Here is a 21407-nt window from a genome sequence, read left to right on the forward strand (position 1 = left end):
AACATATGTGAAAATACCATAAAAAGGTACACAGAAAAATATGGGAGGAAGGAAGGGAAAAAGCAAAGAAAAAGGGGAGGGAGATCTTTCAAAGTTCTGCCCAAATAGCAAAGTCTTCTGAAGCTCTTCTGAATCAGAGGAAGTCTGAGAATTCTAGCCAGTTGTTACTAATCTGGGTCTTAGACTAAAAGAAAGGCAGAAGAGCACCAAGATACACCATGTATCTTTACTAAGACTGGACAAATTTTCTTAAGAAAGAAAGGATTGCTGTATTTTAAATTTTTTTCTTATTTAAAATCATATACCGTAAAATTCACTTTTTTGGTGTAAATTTCTGTGAGTTCGGACAAAAGCACAGTGTATTCACCACCATCAAGATATAGACAGTTCTATCACCCCAAAATTCCCCTGTGCTGTCTCTTTGTATCCCGAGTCTTATTTCAACCATTAAATTTAGATATCTTTTGTTTAGTGAAATAGCTTAACAAAGGTAGACTGGGGAGTGGGGAGATAACTGCTTTTAGTTAAACTCTTAAAAATTATTTACACAGGAGATACATTTATATCCCAGAATTAATCCTCCATGACTCCATGATGTTACAAAACAAAATAAAATACACAATTAGACTGGTGTTTTTCTCTAAACATTTGCTTGCTCTCCAATACTGAGAACCTCCGCTGGTACAGTCATGCCAAATCTACTTTGTTCCAGAGAATTAAATCAGTAGTATCCTTAAAAAATACCCACAACTAAAGTCAACCTCTACATATATAAGCAGCAACTAATACAGTAATAATTTAAAAGGCATATCAGACTGCTTTTTGCTGGCAGGTTTTTTTTTAATCCTCTCACAGGTAGAGCAACAGCTGTTACTGAATAGTTCTAGTCACTAGAGAATTTCTTTTAGCACAGTTTGACATCATGGCCTAAATTCAAAGTGACACCAAATTAAAGCTTGTTATGGTAATAATCATGACAGTGTAAAGTGTTTTAGAAAATCCTCAAGTCTCAGTCTTCAGATACAACTTCAATTATATCACTGTTGAGTCTGCCTAGTTTCAAATCTTAAAGATAAAACATAATGACTTAAAAATGTTTAAAACTTGGACAAAAAAAGACATCCCATAAATGGGCAATAAATTAACAATATACCATTCCATTTAAATGATATACTACTTGTCTAGCAGAGCAACGGGATGGGGGAAATTTCTTTTCAGGGGCTAGGTACCTAGCTTGATAGTTTTCTCAAATTTCCAATAGTTAAAAAATAATATGCAAAGTAATGTCAGCAGGATGGAGGGACAGGAAGTACCAGGACAGGAAGTACCAGTCCTCATCCCCACACAGAAACACTGATTTAACAACCATTTGCAAACCAGAATACCTTGATGAGAACCTGAGAATCCAGTTAAGATGCAGCAGCACCCTATAAGAGTACAAAACCAAAACCAAACTGCATTGAAATGGTTAAGGAGGGCAGTTTCACTTTATCTCTGAGTCCCCCAACCCCCAATTCAGCACAGGTCAGTGTGGATAAAGATCCTAACAGTGCACGATTTCAATCACAGCAGAGAGAGCCAGGGATGAATCCAACATCCCTAGCCCTTCGGGTGGTGCCCAAGGGAACTGCTCCTGTTTCACCTCACCCAGAAGTACTGAGAGATCCAGCATAGTTTGAAGGCTTCAGGGCAGCTAAGAACAAGGAAGAGGGGTAGGTGGCTCTCAGCAGTGGCCAGTGTGGACCACAGCTGCCAACATGGATGGCAGCAGCTGGCATGGGCCCCAGCAACTGGTGTGCACTGTAGCAGCCAGCAAGGACTTCAGCAGCCAGTGGGGCTCTCAGCTGCTGGTATGGATATTAGCAGTGCCTTGGCTCTGTGGGGCTGGAAGAAAATGCACAATCCTGAGATTTCTTCAGGAGGGAAGGAAAGGAGAGAAAAGTGGGGCTTGCACCTAACATCCCAGCAACTCAGTGCATTGCCCTAGGGAAAAGTGGTGGGTAGCTCTCAGTACTGCGAATGGCTCTGTGGGATTGGGAGAAGGTGTACACCCTGAGAATTCTCCCCCAGGAAAGAGGGAAAGAAATGGAAGATGCACATCCACAAAAAGGTTTGAGAGACTCTCAGAATTTTTCATTGGGCTGATTGGTTAAAGTCTTCCCCTGCCAAAGCCAATCCATAAAGATTTAGAAGTGGCTGTTTCTTCAAATATACAGACACCAAATGCAGAGCTTATAAGAAACACAAAGAATCAGGGAAATGTGACACTGCCAAAGGAAGAAAATAAATCTCCAATAACACATTCTAAAAAAATGAAGATCTATGAATGGTCTGACCCCCCCTCCAAAAAAAAAAAATCAAAATAATCACCTTAAAGAAGCTCAGTGAGGTACAAGAAAACATGGACAACTAGTGAAATCAGGAAAATGATACAGGAACAAAATGAGAATATAAACAAAGAGAGAAACCATAAAAAAGAACCAAACAGAAATTCTAAAGCTGAAGTATAGAATAACTGAACTGAAAAATCCATACGGAAAAACCTCTATAAACACACAAAAAGTAAAGAGAAAGGAATCAAAGTATACTGCTACAAAATACCAACAAATGACAAAGGAAGACAGCAAGAGAGAAAGAAAGGAATACAAAAGAACTAGAAAACAACAAAATGCAATAGTAAGTCTTTCTCAATATAGTTACTTTAAATGTAAATAGATTAAATACTCCAATCAATAGACTCAGAGTGGTGGAATGGATCAAACATAAGATCTAACAATATGCTGCCTACAAAAGAATCACTTTAAGTACACACATGGGCTGAAAGCCAAGGGATGGTAAAAAATATTTTGCTAACAGTAACCAAAATAAAGCAGGAGTGGCAACATCAGAAAAAAACAGATTTTCAGTTAGTTATAACAAGCAAAGATGGTCACTTGACAGGGATAAATGTATCAATTCATCAATAGTATACACAACAGAATACACAATTGAAAAGATATCTGCACTCAACGAAGCAAAAATATGTAACACAAATATTAATAGAACTGAAGAGAGAAAAGACAGCAGTACATTAATAGAAACGGACTTCAAGACTCCACTTTCATCAATTGGTAGATCATTTAGTCGAAAATCAATAAAGAAAGAACAGATATAAATAACACTATAGGTCAAACAGACCTCACAGACATACATAGAACATTCCATCCAACAGCATTAGAATATACATTCTTCTCAAGTGCACATGGAACATTGCACACAAAAACAAGCCTTAACTAATCTTTTAAAAAGTTAAATCATATCAAGTATTGTTTCCATCCACAATGGTATGAAACTAGATATCAATAACAGGAAGGAAATTGGAAAATTCACAAATATGTGGAAATTAAACAACACACTCCTGAATAACCAAAGAATTCAAAAAGGGAAATCAAAAAAGCATCTTAAGACAAATGAAAATAAAAATAAAACATACCAAAACCTATGGGATACAGCAAAAGCAGTTCTAAGGGGGAATTTTATAGCAATAAATGCCTATATTAAAAAAAAGATCTCAAATAATCTAGCATTACACCTCAAGGAAACACAAAAACAACAGTCTAAGCCTAAAATCAGCAGAAGAAAAAATAATAATAAAGATTAGAACAGAAATAAGTGAAATAAACATTAGAAAGACAAAAGATCAATGAAACTAAGAGTATTTTTGAAAAGATAAAATTGACAAACCTTACTAAACCTAAACTAAAAAAAGATTCAAACAAATAAAATTAAAAAGATTCAAACAAAATTAGAAAGAGACATTACAGCCAAATACCACAGAAATAAAAGGATCAGAAGAGACTACTATGAACAAGTATATGCCAATAAATTGATAATCCAGAAGAAATTTCTAGAAATATGCAACCTACAAAGGCTCAATCATGAAGAAATGAAAAATCTGAAGAAACTAATAGTGTGTAAGGAGACTGAATCTCAGTAATAAAAACCTAAACAAAGAAAAATACAGGATCAGTTGGCTTCATTGGTGAATTCTATCAAACATTTAAAGAGAATTAATGCTAATCTTTCTCAAGTTCTTCCAAAAAATTAAAGAAAAGGGAACACTTCCAAACTCATTTTACAAGGCCAGTATTACCCTGATAAAAAAGCCACACAAAAACCCACAAAAAAACTACAGAACAATATCCCTGGATAAACATAGGGGCAACAATCCTCAACAAAATACTAGTAAATCAAATTCAAGAGCACACTGAAAAACAAAATCATACACCATGATCAAGTGGGATTATTCCATGAGATACAAGGATCGTTCAACATATATGCAAATAAAGAAGTATAATACATCACATTAACAGAATGAAGAATAAAAATTACATGACTATCTCAATATATGCATGAAAGCATTTAATAAAATTCAACACTCTTTTATGACAAAAGCACTTAATAAACTAGGTCAAGAAGGAATGTACTTCAACATAATAAAGGCCATATACGACAAGCCCACAACTAACACCATACTCATTAGTGAAAAACTGTAAGGTTTTTCTCTAAGGTTAGGAAAGAAATAAGGACACCCATTCTCACTACTTTTATTCAATATGGTACTATAAGTCCTAGACAGAGCAATTAGGTAAGAAAAAGAAAAGTCATACAAATTAGAAAGGAACAAGTAATGTGTTTGCAGATGACATGATTTTACATATACCAAACCCTAAGGACTCCACTAAAAAACTGTTAGAACCAATATGTGAATTCAGTAAAGTTGCAGGATACAAAATCAACATATGAAAGTCAGTTGCAAATGCACTGACCTTCTAACCCAACAATTTCTGGGAATTCACTTCTGGGAAGTCATCCTACAGATCCACCTGCACATGTGCAAAATGACAGATGCTGAAGTTAAATCATGGCAGTTTGTTTGCCTTGGCAGATTGGAAATAACCCAAGTGTCCATTATTTGGGATCTGATTACACTAGGCTAATGACACACAATGGACTATTGTGCATTTGTAAAATGAGAAGAAAAATACAAAGGGACATCTCTATATAGTTTGTTAAAATATACAGGATATATACTGCCAAATGAAAAAAAAAGGCACCAAAAAAAGGTATATTTTTTTTTACTTCTGTGTAAGAAAGGGAAAAAATAGAAAAATATATTTGCTTTGGCATAAAGAAATGGAGGGAAATGTAAAATAGTTAAAGTGATTGTCTCTTGGGACAGAGGAATGGAGAACAACGTGGCAGGGTATGGGAGAAAAATCTTACATTCACTCTGTTGCTTTATAGTGATTTGATTTTTAAGCATGAGAATACACTATCTAATATAAAAAAGAACTCAAAGTCACTTCCATTTCTATACACTAAAAATGTACTATCTGAAAAAGAAATTAAGATAACAATTCCATTTAGCTTCATAAAGAACAAAATGTTTAGAAATAAACTTAATCAAGCAGGTGAAAGTCTTGTTCAATGAAACTATAATACATTGCTGAAAATAGATTAGACACAAATAAATGGGAAGATATCACAGAGACTCAATACTGTTAAAATGAACATAACTACCTGAAATGATCTTCAGAGTTAATGCTATTCCTATGAAATCCCAATGGATTTCTTATAGAAGTAGAAAAAGTAATCCTAATTCACACAAAAGACCACAAATAGACAAAGCAATCTTAAGAAAAAAGAACAAAGCTGGAGGCATCACATGTCCTGATTTCAAAATGTATTACAAAAACAGAGTAATTAAAACAGTATGGCATAACATATAAAGGCAGAAATACAGACCAATGGAACAGAATAGAGAGTCCAGAAATAAACCTGCCTATATAACGTCAACTGATCTTCAACAAGTTTGCTAATAATATACAATTGGGAATAATATACAAATGGTGTTGGGAAAATGAAATACCCACATGCAAAAGAATGAAACTAGATGAGATTAGTGTACACAAAAATCAATTAAAAATGGATTAAAGACTTAAACATAAGACCTGAAATTGTAAAACTCCTAAAAGAAAACATAGGGGAAAAGCTTCATGACACTGGTCTTGGCAATGATTTCATGGATATGACATCAAAAGAACAGGCAACAAAAGCAAAAATAGACAAGTGGGACTATATCAAACTAAAAAGCTTCTGCACAGCAAAAGAAAATCAACACAGTGAAAAGGCAACCTACAGAATGGGAGAAAATACTTGCAAGTCATATCTGATAAGGGGTTACCTTCCAAAATAAGTAAGAAACTGCTACAACTTAGTATGAAACAAAACAAAACAAAACAAAACAAAACAACAACAACAAAAACTCGATCAAACAAACAAAAAAAACAACCCAAATCAGCCAATTAAAAAATGGGCAAAAGATCTGAATAGATATTTCTCCAAAGAAGATACACAAATGATCAATGGGTATGTGAAAAGGTTCTCAGCATCACTAATCATCAAGGAAATGAAAATCAAAACTATGATGAAACATCACCTTACATCTGTTAGGATAGCTATTACTGAAAAAAATCAAAAGATAATAAATGCCGTCAACATTGCAGAGAAACTGGAACGTTTTTACACAATTGATGGGAATGTAAAATGGTTCAGATGCTGTGTAAAATATGGCAGTTCCTTTAAAAATTTCAAATAGAACCAAGACACAACGTAGCAATCCCACTTCTGGGTATATATCCAAAAGAACTGAAATTAGGATATCAAAGAAATACCTGCAGTCCCATGTTCACTGAAGCATTATTCAAAACAGCCAATATGAAAACAGCTAAAACCCACATGTCCACTGACAGACAAGATGATAAAGAAGATGTAGTATAATGTGTACAATCAGCCTTAAAAAGAAGTAAAACCCACCATTTGCCATAAAATGAGTGGGGCTGGAGGACATCATGCTAAATGAAATAAGTCAGTTACAGAAGGACAAATACTGCATTATTCCAATTATATGAGAAATTTAAAGCAGCCAAGCTTATAGAAGTAGAAAACAGAATGATGGTTGCCAGGTGATGGGGGGAGAGGAAATGGGAGTTGTTCTATCAAGTTACCGCATACAAGATGAGGAAGTTCTAGAGATCTGCTGTACAACACAGTACCTGTAATTACTGATATAGTATTATGCTTTAATTTTTTAAGGGAGTACCTATATCTCACATTAAGTCTTCTTACTAACAAAGGAACCCAAACAAACTTTTGAAGGTGATGGATATGTTTAATACCTTGATTTTAGTGATGGTATCAGATATATCCATATGCCCAAACTCATATAAGGACAATATAATAAATATGAGCAGTTTTGCATCAATTTTACTTCAATGAAGCTGTAGAACTCAAAAAACATATATATTCATACACACATAATCCTCCACATATGTATGGAAGGGAGGGAAGTCCCATCTAATATTAATACCACAATTGGTGTTAGAACTATTATAATCAAACATGCGGGATCAATGAATATTTTCTGGCTGATTAGTAACATGAAGAGTATCACAGTTTTTGAAAATTAAATCTTCCAGTTTTCTGAAATCACACAAATTACAGACCTTTGTTAAAAGAAACTCTAACTTCATTCAGAGGAAACGAGTCTTTGAGTAATAATACTTGGTTGTGTTTATTTTTTAATTACTCTAACGATAAAATAAGTAATCATTTTTTAATTACTCTAACGATAAAATAAGCAATCAGAGATATATAAAAAGATCACATTATACCTGAAATCAGTGTAGAGAGAAACGCCCTGAGAACACTGACCACCAAGTAATCAGAGACACTGTGTATGGTGGTTCAAGGTATACATATTGGTCACTGTTCAGTGGCATGTAGCTGAGGAAACAGAGGAGCCTGGTACTGAACCCCCTTCAATAGTTAAGCCATCTCCCTTGCAGGGTAACCCACAGAAAATGTAAGAGTAAAATATTACAGAAAAATTTTGAAAAATATTACATTGCTAATTATTAAGGCGGCTCAATGCAGTATTTACCAGAGGAAGATCTCAGATCTTAAAGTCAGAATTAACCTTAGGTCATTGCCTCTCTGTGTTTTCTCCAAATGAAATCCATCATACACGATCTAATCTGTATTTGAATACTTCCATGGACAGACATAATTACTAGGCAGTTCTTTTTTAAGCCAAACTGTATCTCTCAGAAACTTCTGCCCTTTACAAGTACTGCTCTTATACACGATGGTCTGAAAGGATTTTGGAGACCACTATCACATCTGTTTTTTTCCTCTCTTCTTCATCGCAAATAACTTGAGTTCCTTTAATTCATTATTATATAACATGATTCCAGACAGCGTTACTCCAAAGTTCCTATACAGGAAAGGCTAGAAACCTGTTTTGAATTTCCCTTGCAGGGCAAACATAGTTACTACTTAGCTTTTATGCGATACCACTTTTGTCTCCCTAATAGTTGTCCAATTATGCCAAAGATAGCATTTACTTGGTTTCTGCCACAAATCAAGCTTTGACATAATGGCTTATAGGTTTTAACAAACTGGATTATCTTTTTTTCTTCAATTTTTTGGTGGCATGGCTTTGGCAAAGCTTTGGGGGTAGGAGTATAGAAGGCAAAAAAACATTGTGCAGCCCTCTAGTAGCATCTAAGCTAGTCAACATTCTTCTCAAAAGGTCATGTCCAGGAGGAAGTCAAAATAAACAAAATCAAATTAGTGTGGAACTATTCCTTCTTACAGTATTAGAGTACTGTATTTAACTTATCAAAACTCTCAGATATATTTTCCCTAGTAAGTTCCTTTCTTATCACATCTCTAGATTTCTACTTTTTATTTTTTTTAACTTAAATGTAAACTTGGTTTTATTTATGTAGCTATTAATTTAATTAATTATAACATTTTTATTGAGTTATAGTCATTTTACAATGTTGTGTCAAATTCCAGTGTAGAGCACAATTTTTCAGTTATACATGAACATACATATATTTATTGTCACATTTTTTTTTTGCTGTGAGCTACCACAAGATCTTGTATATATTTCTCTGTGCTATATAGTATAATCTTGTTCATCTATTCTACATTTTGAAATCCCAGTCTGTCCCTTCCCACTCCCCACCCCCCTGGCAACCACAAGTTTGTATTCTATGTCTATGAGTCTGTTTCTGTTTTGTATTTATGTTTTTTGTTTGTTTTTTTTTTGTTTGTTTGTTTGTTTTTTTAGATTCCACATATGAGCGATCTCATATGGTCTTTTTCTTTCTCTTTCTGGCTTACTTCACTTAGAATGACATTCTCCAGGAACAACCATGTTGCTGCAAATGGTGTTATGTTGTCGGTTTTTATGGCTGAATAGTATTCCATTGTACAAATATACCACATCTTCTTTATCCAGTCATCTGTTGATGGTCATTTAGGCTGTTTCCATGTCTTGGCTATTGTAAATAGTGCTGCTATGAACACTGGGGCGCAGGTGTCATTTTGAAGTACAGTTCCTTCTGGATATATGCCCAGGAGCGGGATTCCTGGGTCACATGGTAAGTCTATTCCTAGTCTTTTGAGGAATCTCCATACTGTTTTCCACAGTGGCTGCACCAAACTGCATTCCCACCAGCAGTGTAGTTCCCTTTTCTCCACAGCCTCTCCAGCATTTGTCATTTGTGGACTTTTGAATGATGGCCATTCTGACTGGTGTGAGGTGATACCTCATTGTAGTTTTGATTTGCATTTCTCTAATAATTAGTGATACTGAGCATTTTTTTTTCATGTGCCTATTGATCATTTGTATTTCTTCCATGGAGAATTGCTTGTTTAGGTCTTCTGCCCATTTTTGGATGGGGTTGTTTGTTTTTTTCTTATTATGTCTTATCAGCTGCTTATATATTCTGGAGATCAAGCCTTTGTTGGTTTCATTTGCAAAAATTTTCTCCCATTCCATAGGTTGTCATTTTGTTTTACTTAGGGTTTTCTTTGCTGTGCAGAAGCTTGCAAGTTTCATTAGGTCCCATTTGTTTATTCTTGCTTTTATTTCTATTGCTTGGGTAGACTGCCCTAGGAGAACATTTTTGAGATGTATGTGAGATAATGTTTTGCCTATATTTTCTTTTAGGAGGTTTATTGTATCTTGTCTTATGTTTAAGTCTTTGATCCATTTTGAGTTTATTTTTGTGTATGGTGTAAGGGAGTGTTCTAGCTTCATTGATTTACATTCTGCTGTCCAGTTTTCCCAACACCATTTGCTGAAGAGACTATCTTTATTCCATTGTATATTCTTGCCTCCTTTGTCGAAGATTAAACTAAACCAATAATTTAGTTTATTAATGTTGGATTATATATTTTGTAAAAATTCAAAAACATAAGTTCAATTAGGTACATGAAAGACTCGGTTTCTTTTCTAGTTATTAGAATAAAGATTCCAAGAGTAAATAAAATAAACTAAAATATTTAATAGTATTATTTCTAAGGAAGTCCTATAGGCAGAATGTTTCCTAATTCTTCTGGTTGCCTTTTGTTACTAGAGTTCTACCAAACCAAATAAGACCTCAATTCTAACAATATTACAAATGAAAAATGCCTCAGAGAAAAATGTGAGCTCAGTTTTAAAGTAATCATGATAATTCATCTAATTAAAAATAAACTTTTATACTTTCCTTTCTAAATCTTCTACTTCAATGAAAGTGACTAATTATATCAAGTTTTTAAAAGTTATAAATGTTTTTAATTTTAAAGGTTGCAAGAAATAGCAAATCATCAATTTGGAAAAATCAGCTACAAGTCTCTATGCATAGTATCACACCAGATATTTAATGAAAAGAGCATTCTCACATCATTATGATGGCCCAGTACATATTACTTTCCAAAGGATATGAATTCATGAGTTTCCAGAAAAATACTGAATAACCAATTAACCTGAAAATAAATCTGGGTAACTCTAGGAATGTTCTGAGTTTATAGTAACATTTTAGATCCTCAGGGACAAGTATTGAGGAATAAATCTGTTTTGTTTCTAATGCCAGTGAATTCCTTTGTGGCAACTTTTAAACCCCAGGAATTATCCCATTTGGAGGCTATAATTCTCTTATAAGATGTGCTTTCCAATTAAAGACCACATCCAGGAAGGCATGTCAGTAAACATTATGGCTCCATGGATAAATCCTGGGGAAGTATTTAAATGGTCATTAAGAAAGTAACTTATTTACATTAGATTTACAAACTTTCAAATAAATTCTAGCAATAAAAGAATGGCCCATTGGTGTCAAGAATATAGCAAAGGCTTTAGGTGAACAATAGATCAATGTATTTTGTTGCTGAAGAGTAATTTTAGAGATCATATAAGAGGTAAATAGGAAAGCCTTCATTTTATAGAGGTAGAGTGGCTTGTCCAAAAGACAGCCGTAACTGGAAACTGGACTTTGGCACTTCTTTTTTTAATTTGCCTCATCTCTAGCAAGTCCAAAACACTATATTATCAAGACCATGCCATCTCCACAGACTATGTGACTTACCTGGTTTTTAGGATAAGGAGGCAATATATATACTGCTATCATCGCTTCACCTCTGTGACCTGGTAGCCCAAACCTATGTCCCCAGGCATAGGGAATGAGAAGAAGAGTCATAATGACAGCCTCTTTCTCCTACTTCCCAACAAATCTGTGGTGCCACAAAAGGTCACTCATTTAATTATTAAAGTTTGAGGACAAGTATAGTTTGCTACTTCACGGACATCTACCTGATGTACGTGCAACTGGCTGGCTGAGCAGCCAAAGGGACTCCTTTGCTCATCATCCTGACAGATGTAAACAAATGTATTGGAAGCTATTATTAAGATTACCAAAAGATTCTTTTCAAAAGCATTCTTTTAAATGTTTAACATTTCATTACCTTTACAAGATTCTACTTAGATCAAACATTTTGCAATGCCTGCGATGCTTCAATTCCCATCTGGAATGTGAAGGCACACTCCCTGAGACACCACAGCATCTGGGGGCAAACGGGCTCTTTCAAATTTACAGCCTCCAAAGGTAAACATGCTAATGCCACAATCCACAAACTTGCACCACGGGATACCTTACATATGTGAAGGAAACACAGGAGAACTCAACAAATGTTGAATATCGTGTGGACTACAAATTCATGCTAGCTCACAGTTTTGACATTAGATCACATGAAAATCAATGTGAAATAGGAAATGGAGCTGGTGGTGGCCGATCTGATTCCAAGATTTGAGAAGTTGTACAGTGCCCAATAGGTGCTCAAATACTACAAGTCAATGTGATTATTTTAAAATAAAATATCTTTTTTATTCAATTTATGTGTATTTTAAAATGGCTATTAAATTGTTAGATCACGCACAAGTGAACTTATTTACGAAACAGAGACAGACTCACAGATGTAGAAAACAAACTTATGGTTACCAGGGGGGAAAAGGGGTGGGAAAGGATAAAGTGGGAGTTTAACATCTGCAGATACTAACTAATATATGTGCAATAGATAAAAAACAAGTTTCTGCTGTATGGCACAGGGAACTATATTCAATATCTTGTAACCTATAATGAAAAAGAATATGAAAAGGAATATGTGTATGTATATGTATGACTGAAACATTATGCTGTACACCAGAAACTGACACAACATTGTAAACTGACTATACTTCAATTTAAAAAATAAATCGTTAGATCACGGATACTTACATTCTTAATAAACAAAACTATTAGGGTTTTGTTTGTGCCATGGATGCCCCATGAAAAAATACTAAGATACTAAGCGCTCTGTGAACTGAGACAGTTTGAGAAACTCTGCTAATGTAGAAGTGAGATACATATACACTGAACGGCTTGAAGGTTATATAAAAACTCAATAATAAATTGAAAAGACTAGACTCCCTAGTCATAAACACAGATATGCCCCAAATCGTAAATCACAGAGTCACTATTATCATGTTTTTAGCTAGCTGTCATGTGTACTTTATTATATAGAGCACTGACAAGTTAAGACTGTGGTTTCTAGAGTTCAGCAGCCTTAGGTTCAAAACGTAACTTTGTCATACATTAACTGTGCACCTTGGCCTTTAAACCTCAGGTTCCTAATCTGTAGTAATGGAAACAATAATGGTACCTACTTTATAGTACGTACTATAATGGTTAAATGAAATAGTGCATGAAAACTGTATGTGGCAGATAAGTGCTCAGTACAATACTAGTTATCACCATTATTAAAATATACTCATTGGAGAATTTCAATTCCAGAATAACAAACCAATCCTACTGTAAGTATGTCTTAAAATGTTAAACAGAATTTTTAAAATAATTTTTTAAGGAACCAGAGGCTCACAGGTAGTAAAGAACTCTGGAGTCATGACTAGGAAAAGATACCAGCTCAGAGAGGTAAGTCTGGCATTTGAGGGTAATTTTGTGCTCAAAGCTTTTGTCAATGTCAAAAGCATGGCTAAAAAAGGGAACAGAAGTTTTAATAAACTTACAGCGCTGAGGCATAAAAATTAGCATTCAAAGCCCACCAAGGAGAATATAAAGCCTCATATGAGTTGGGACTTCAAAGGGTTATACACCTTTGGAGTAAGTATGAATCTAGAATCAGACTTCACTCACAGAAGATATTTATTACCAGCAGATCCACACAAAGTATGATAACTGAACTAACTGAAGTTTATTCTTCAGGCAGAAAGAATGTTTCAAAGAGAAAGCTCAGAGATACAGAAAGGAATGTTTTCCGTAAAAGTAGTGACAATCAATATCTCTCATATAAAATACATATACAATTAAAATACACAACAGCATTTAAGTTGGGGGAGGGGGTTGTTAAATGTATTAAAGTAGAAGATTCTTTCACAGCCCAGGAAGTGCTAATAGTACTACTTTTAATCATACTTTAATAGATCTAAGATGGATAGTGTAGCCTCTTGGGTAACCATGAAAAAAAACCAAAAAAGACTTAAATATTACAAGCTAATGATGAGAGGAAGAGGGAATGCCATAATAAAGTATGAGATAAGTACCACAATGATCTCATTTTTATCAACATGGAAGCTGAAGCAGAGAGAGGCTATTAACACGATCACACACCTTATAGAGAGGCTAGGATCGGAGCCTAGGCTCCAGAGTGTGTGCTTTTACCACCCACGAGAAGCCCTTGACTGGGACTAAGGTGGACTCTACCATGAACCAGATGTCTAACCTCACCAAGACATTTCATACTTCTACATCCCCTTCCTAATACGGAGAAATGAAAAAAATTTATCAAGTACTACCTAAAGTCTCTTTTAATTTTTAAAATCCTGATTTTTAGTAGCAAAGCTTTATTATATAATTATATCCTCAACCCTAGATAAATTACATAAACACTAGGCCTCTTCACATAGTTTATGTTTCCTGATTTCTGAACAACGTAACTCAACTAATATTACTGTAAGAGTAAAGGAAAAAAAACTATTAATAAATTAAAGACATATTTTTCTGCAATATTTTTCTGGACAATCATTATAAAGGCACTTGTATTTTCCACTAAAAAGGTTGTTCTTGTTTTTGGTAATTCCTAACAGTCATCTCTAGTTTTCCCCCAAAGTCTCTTCTCCTCTTAAAAAACTATAGAAATTTTCAATTGAACACATGTTTATGTAGCTGAAGACCAAATTTCCCAGCCTCTTGTAGCTACATATGGCATATGACTAAGTTCTGACCAATGAGATCTGAGAATAAGGGCTGTGTACAACTTCCAGGTCGTTCCTTTCAAAGGAAGGGCTGTGCCCTCTTCTTCCCCTTCTTTCCTCTTTTGACCTGACTGGGATTGAGTGACACTGGACCACCAGATGGACACTGTGTGTTGAAGCTGGCACAGCAACAAGGAAAGGGAAGCTTAATTCTCTGATATGCGTGGGGCCATCATATCAGCCCAGACATCTGTATGAGTGAAAAATCACTTCTGTCTTACTGCGGATCTCTTAATTTCAGCCACTGACCACAAATCCTAACTAAATTACAACTAGAAAGCACATCATGAAGTGATTTGTGTTTTCACACACAAAGCTATAATTAGGGACTATGTTCCTACCCCTAGTCTTAATTTCAAGATAAATATTGTCAAAAATACAATAAAAGGGCAAAATAAAACAAGTATCACTATTAAATTCCCTTACAATATAAAGTCATAACATGGTACTATAAGAAGACATGCGAATGTGCTATGCACATTGGTTATGTAAGGACTAGATATCTCCTGCATGTAAACATTAAAATACATGTACCACAGCTATATATGGGGTATCATAAATGTGACCTAAAATTAACAAGCCAGCTATAATCTGGCTGAACATTTAATTAATAACTTTGCTTGCTCCCTTGGAACTTAATTAAAGGAGGTTTTGCATGTTTTTCTGTTTTTGTAATGACGTAGAGTCCCTTGTTTTCTTAAAAACCAGTCCAGGGCAGCTTAAGCTATAAACTTCTTCTCTCAAATAGTTTCCTAAATGTAATCATGTTATTGATCAGATAGCTGTACTTTGTAAAAGTATCCTGAAATTCTTCTGTACCACTTTTTAGTTTGGTTGGCATTTGATGACAAACTTGATGTGCTATGGGTAATTAATGCAGGATACTAACCAGGGTTCTAAATTAACCAGCATTAAATCTAAGTACCTGGGTCCACATTGATTCATGTGTTTCTAATGAACACCTGAAGAAAGTGTTTTAAATAAGATTTAATCTTCTCAGAATTTACCAAGAGGAACTAAGCTCTGTGGGTACTGCGTGTACAGAATTATTTGTCATACACTCAAAGCAGTGGCTTAACCCCCAATCACAGAACTCTACACACCAGACTGGAAAAAGAAAATCTTTAAGGCACAGAGGCAAAGTCCTAGACGTGGTCTTATATGATTCCCTTCTTGAGCCATACACTATAGGTTCCACCCAAGTCTAGATGTCTAGATGCGCAATGACTTTAGGAACGCCTCACCTCAAACTTATCCATTTATATGAATCCACTTTGCAATGTGTTACTTTCTTTTCTGCTTTTACTGTAAGTCTGGAGGTTCTCTCATCTTTCATCTATCTCTGAGGCTTGGCATTTGTGCAGAAGAAACACTTGTCTCTGCTGAGTAAGGAGAAACATCCCTCTTCTATTGGAGCTACATTAGTTAGCAGGGTATTCAGTTTCCCAATGTTATACTGTCATGCTAATAAACTAATCTGAGCTCCCTTCTTGTATTGCTTAAGGTTGAATATTTTCACTGACTAACTGGCCCTAAGAAAACTACCTTTCTTTTGTACCATAAATCTTTTGTTTTTAGATACATTTATCAAATCAATTATGATATATTCATATGCCTTCAAGAGAAAATTTTTCAATGTTTGAGGATTACTTAAAAGTTATAAATTATTTATAAAAGAAATAAAATATAATTTCTTCAAAAGAAAAATTACCTTGTGTAACAAAAACACTATGATATTTATTTTTAAGTGACTCTGAAATCACACCCAAATAGTGGCCACAAGGGACAAGCTTATAGATAAAATAAGAATTTGTAACCAATCAAGACCCTATGGGGCATTCCCAGGACAGAATCTCCCACTCCCATGTCCTCCACGTGCCTTTGTGTATAGAAAAATTAGCCTCCTAGGCCTTCCCCAAATTCCAAAGAATAAATTTAATTAGAGAAGTGAGAAAATAAAGAAAAAAAAAGGAAAACATTCAAGCAAATTAAAATAATAATAGTTCAGACATTAAACAAAGTCAGGGAGCTTTAATTTCTCCTCAAAGACTACAGATAACATTCTAAGCCATGCCCTTTGAGCTGTTTTACAGATACTGAAACCTTCATCAGGCGAAAAGAAGTTAACTGTATGCTACCCACAAGCACATAGATCCCAGACGGACTGGAACCAGAAGTTTGATGATATTGACTCCCGATTACCTGACCACCAACCAATAAGAAGAATGTCCACGAGCTGATCACGCACCCCACAACCTCCCTCCCTCATCCTGTCTTTAAAAACCTTTCCCTGCAAGTCACTGGGGACCCTGGACCTTTTGAGCACTAGCTACCTGGACTCCTTGCTTGGCGCCTGCAATAAATGCTACACTTCCCTTCACCACAACCCTGTGTCAATAGATTTGCTTTATTGTGCACAGGCAAGTGGACCCAAGTTTGGATCAGTAACAAACTAAGAAGAATAAATTTAAAATATCCTATGTAGTAGCTTACAAATAGAGTAAGAAAAGCATAAGAACAAAAAATTAGAAAGAAAGCAAAATTATTTGTCTTTAAACCAATGAAACACATTTTTATTTTTCCCATTTAAAAATTTTAATTTCCACATAACTTATTAAGCCAAAAAATTTAATAGTAACCCTATATAAATTATTACATCCTTTTCTCCACCTCTCTTGCTTCATGTTGAGATTAACTTTTAAAGTGCAGTACAAGTACTTACTAAAAAAATAGTAGAAGTTTTAGTTACAGCAATAGCTGAAGCAGCAGCTATCATTAAGAGCTTATGATATACCAGATTGTATAAAGTTGAATGAATTACCATATTTACACCTCTGTTAGACACATATTATTATTAGCCCTATTTAACTAGAGAAAAAAAATATTTAGCAGAATTAAGTAACTTACTCAAGATGAGACAGCTTGTAAATGGTTCAAAGGGGACTAAACCCAGGCAGAGAGACAAACAGCACACTTAACAGACTTTTCAAAATATATTAAGAGCATGTCATAATTCTGTAACTACTCATTTAGATTCAAATTTTCCTTTAATTAGCAATTACACGTGTATAGACTAAATAATTGGTCAAAGATATCACATTGTGACTACTTCCAAATAAGAATTAGAGGATGCTTGAATTACAGAGCTTCAAGAGTCCCACACTGACAGCAGTTTCATGAGGTACTCTCTGCTCGCTGTCCTCTCCTGCCACTTCAAAATCCCAAAGAACATCAGAGCTTGGTAAGGATCAGAGTGCTATTACAAAGACCACGCTGACCTATTACGCTAATTCAAAAATAAATTTTGCTTATTATAAAGAGTTGCCACATAATTGAGTTTAAATTATTTCTAGAATTTAAGAAATGCATACAATTAAAGAGAAAAAAGGAAAGGGCCAAAGATAAAAAGTACTGAAAGAACAAAAAGCAGTGATAGGAAAGAAAGATGAGTCAGTAAGAACGAATGCAAAAACAGAAAAGTAAAGAAAACGGATAAAGAGAAAAGGAGAGTATTCGATAATGAGAAAGATTACAAGAAGTAAATTACAAAGATAAACTACAAATTTACAAAAGTCTATTGCACAAATAAAGGTAAATCATAAAAAAGTAGGCTGATAGCAAAAATGAGAAATGAAAGATGAGAAAAATCTGTGTCTATGACCATTCTTTTCTTTCAAGCATCTACTAACTATAAATCTCTTTATTATTTTTTTTCTAGGCTTCTGTTCCAGCTATTCAGACACAGTGCTTCGTAGGTCAGGGAAACACTAATGAGACACCCTAATCCCTTACTCACAGTCTTGTTCTCCTTTAACATTTTTTTCTTTTTTAAGTACATAATCTAAAATTCAACAGCCTAAATGGTTATGTGAAATACTAAAGAGTATTTTACTTTATTCCTTTTTTTACATTAAATGTATTTTCTTTCTTAATATACCATTAATCACTTTATACCACTCTTCTGCAATGTAACATTAGGAAGCATACTTCTTTTCAAAGTTAAATATATTGCTTATAATAGGAAACATTGGATGCTCTTTCCAATCTGCCAATAATATATTTTTCAAAATGAAACTGAAGTCAAAAAATATGATGGTCTCCCATCTGGTCCTTTTCTGGGCTAACTCTCATTTATGTAAGTACCTCCATATAGCCTAAATCTGGAATTTATTGCTTAAGAACAATGCTTTAACCCTGAGTATGTAACATAAACCCAAATTCCACCAAAAAGAAACCTTATTTCACAGAATCAAAAGAATATGTGATGACATTACAGCTTATTTAGACACATCACTGTTGCTTCCTCTAATGCAGATGAAAATCTGATTATAAATTAAATCTTTCTTTATAAGAATATTCACAAATCCAAATCCACTTATTTACAAGTAGATAAATGTATTTATAAATTAACTTCTGAGTGGTTTGAAAATATGTCCAAGGAACCTAACGGGAAACAAACAGAAATAAAATGCAACTACCTATGGGAAAAACCCTCCATTTTATACATGTCCAAGAACAGCCATTCAGTCAAACTAGCTGCCAAGAGTGCCTGACTATCGTCTTAAGTCATCAGGGATTGTTGTAACACAAAATCAAAATGGTAATGACTTTTCTGTCATTGCAGTCTGGTCTGAATACCAACCACTTCAGCTTTGAAAAATTGAGGGGTAATTTTAATATACCAAGAGATGTACTACATAATGAAAATGGAATCTATTTAAATAATCAGCTATGTAACTTGTCAACAGATGCCTATGTTAAAAAACAAAACAAAATGAACTCTAGTCATTAATGCTCTCAGAAAAAAAAATGCCAGAAAAAAATTAATTTACAACTACCTATTACCATAAAATCTTCAAAAACAACTAACTTATACTTTTCTCATATATGATCTACTCACCCAGCTTAGGCAGGAAGAAGCAGATATAAAGGGACAGTCAAGGAATAACACTGTGATCTGGGATGCACTTCCTGTCACCATTTTTTGGCAAATGATAGACCCCAAAGCAATGACAATCTGCTCTGATAATGCCTCTCTGTCATATCATACTCCCCTAAAAAAGTATCTCAATGGAAAAATGGGGCCAATCAATCAACTTTGGTGTAATAAATTTGTTCCCAATCCTAACATACAAAAATAACCTTTTAAAAAAACCAATGTATCAGCACAAAGTAAATAAGAGGCAGGCTGAATGAATTTAAAACATTGATACATGTTTATACACATGTATGTATATATGTCATACTTGAATTGAAGTTTGCTTTTTAAAGATCAGGAAACGAGCCTTGAAGAGGTTCAACATAGTGCTTATGGTACATAATCACATAGTATTTAATGGCAGAACATGGATATAAAACTAGATCTATCCATCTGCCTGACTCCAAAGACACTGCTTGCTTTTGGTCGTTATATGACAGACTTCCATTTAAAGTAGGTACAGCAAAATGATTAATCATTCCATATTATTAAATGTTTATATGAAATGCACTAGGCATTATGCTAGGCACTGAAAGTTTACAACTACATAGTATTAGCAAATTATACCAATAATTAAAATTTATATTGTTAATAGTCAAAGTGGGAGAATGATCTCCAAGTACTAATGTCCAATGGATCAACTGGAGAAGTAAGACTAACGCTTGAGAGGGACTGGGGAGTCATACTAATACGAATGATAGAATGAATTATGAGGACGAAAGAGAAAAACTTGCATAGTGGCAGTTCTGAGTGCTAAGGTGTAAGAAGGGGACTGACAAAGGAAGAAAAGAGATACTACATTATATTACATTAAAGGATGGTTTAAAGAATGCTTACTTCATTACGTTTTTAATTTTAATCTTAGCTGCTTCTGTCCTCATCCACTGTAGAAATAGGAGTGAAAATATTCTGGTTTTAAAAGCTATGGTTTCTATGATATAGTTTCAAAGAGCTGACAGTTAAAAAAACCCAGCACCTGGCCCCTCAGTGCACATACACACACGCACACGCACATTATATAATCACATAAAGGCTTTCACAATAAGGAAAGGAAGCCTTCAAACAGCCCCTAGACACTACCTTGTGAATAGTTTTGCCAGTTCCTGTCCTGATCAACTACCAGCAACAGTTTTCAAATTAATTAAAACATATGGTCATTAAATTCACAACAAGAATGCATTACAAATAGACATACTTTATACCATAGATGTATTCATAAGAAGTTGCCAGTAAGTATCATTTTTAAATTTAAGAGATGCTTTATCTTAATTTGGCAGTAACTCAATTTAATTTTCAGTTTATCTGCCCTATAGCCCCTCAGTTAAGGAGTCAATGTTCTATAAATAATATTTAATGAATTAAGGAAGCTTACTATTTCAATAGGCATTACAAAAAGGTTCTATAAAACAAACAAATGAGTACATCTTGGTGTCCACTTTGAAATTTTGAATTGTAAGGAGAGAATGGTAAGAGGTTGGGTGAAGAGGCTTTTCTATAGGGAAAAAAACCCCTTCTGTATTTCTATTAAATTATGGCCCCTATGATGTATGATATTGAAGCAGAACTATAGAATTAACATTTTTGTCAGAGAAATCTAACTGTACAGCAATTAGACAAAATTTACAATTTGAGTGAAAAAGGAGGTTGCACTAGCAGGCGAAGAAACAGTCAGTGATATGTTCTCAAGAGGGAAGAACCTCTATGAAGTCATACTCTCCACACTGCTCAGGTGGGCAGTGAAAGACCAGG

At 34.5% G+C, this 21407-nt stretch overlaps 1 protein-coding gene and 1 long non-coding RNA gene across 5 annotated transcripts in view; one reads left to right on the plus strand and one right to left on the minus strand.

Annotated features, from left to right (window-relative positions):
* The window catches only part of LOC116662111, a 32966-nt gene extending 15879 nt beyond the window's left edge, over nucleotides 1-17087 (plus strand). Inside the window, exons 3-4 of the long non-coding RNA XR_004318095.1 lie at nucleotides 13273-13340; nucleotides 16774-17087. This is a non-coding gene — a long non-coding RNA (uncharacterized LOC116662111). The remainder of the gene's footprint in view (nucleotides 1-13272; nucleotides 13341-16773) is intronic.
* SSBP2 (single stranded DNA binding protein 2) overlaps nucleotides 1-21407 on the minus strand; it is a 250407-nt gene that overhangs the window by 119217 nt on the left and 109783 nt on the right. The gene's annotated exons all lie outside the window — the stretch shown is intronic.

The sequence above is a fragment of the Camelus ferus genome, chromosome 3 (genome assembly GCF_009834535.1).
Source record: "Camelus ferus isolate YT-003-E chromosome 3, BCGSAC_Cfer_1.0, whole genome shotgun sequence".
NCBI classification, from domain to species: Eukaryota; Metazoa; Chordata; class Mammalia; order Artiodactyla; family Camelidae; genus Camelus; species Camelus ferus.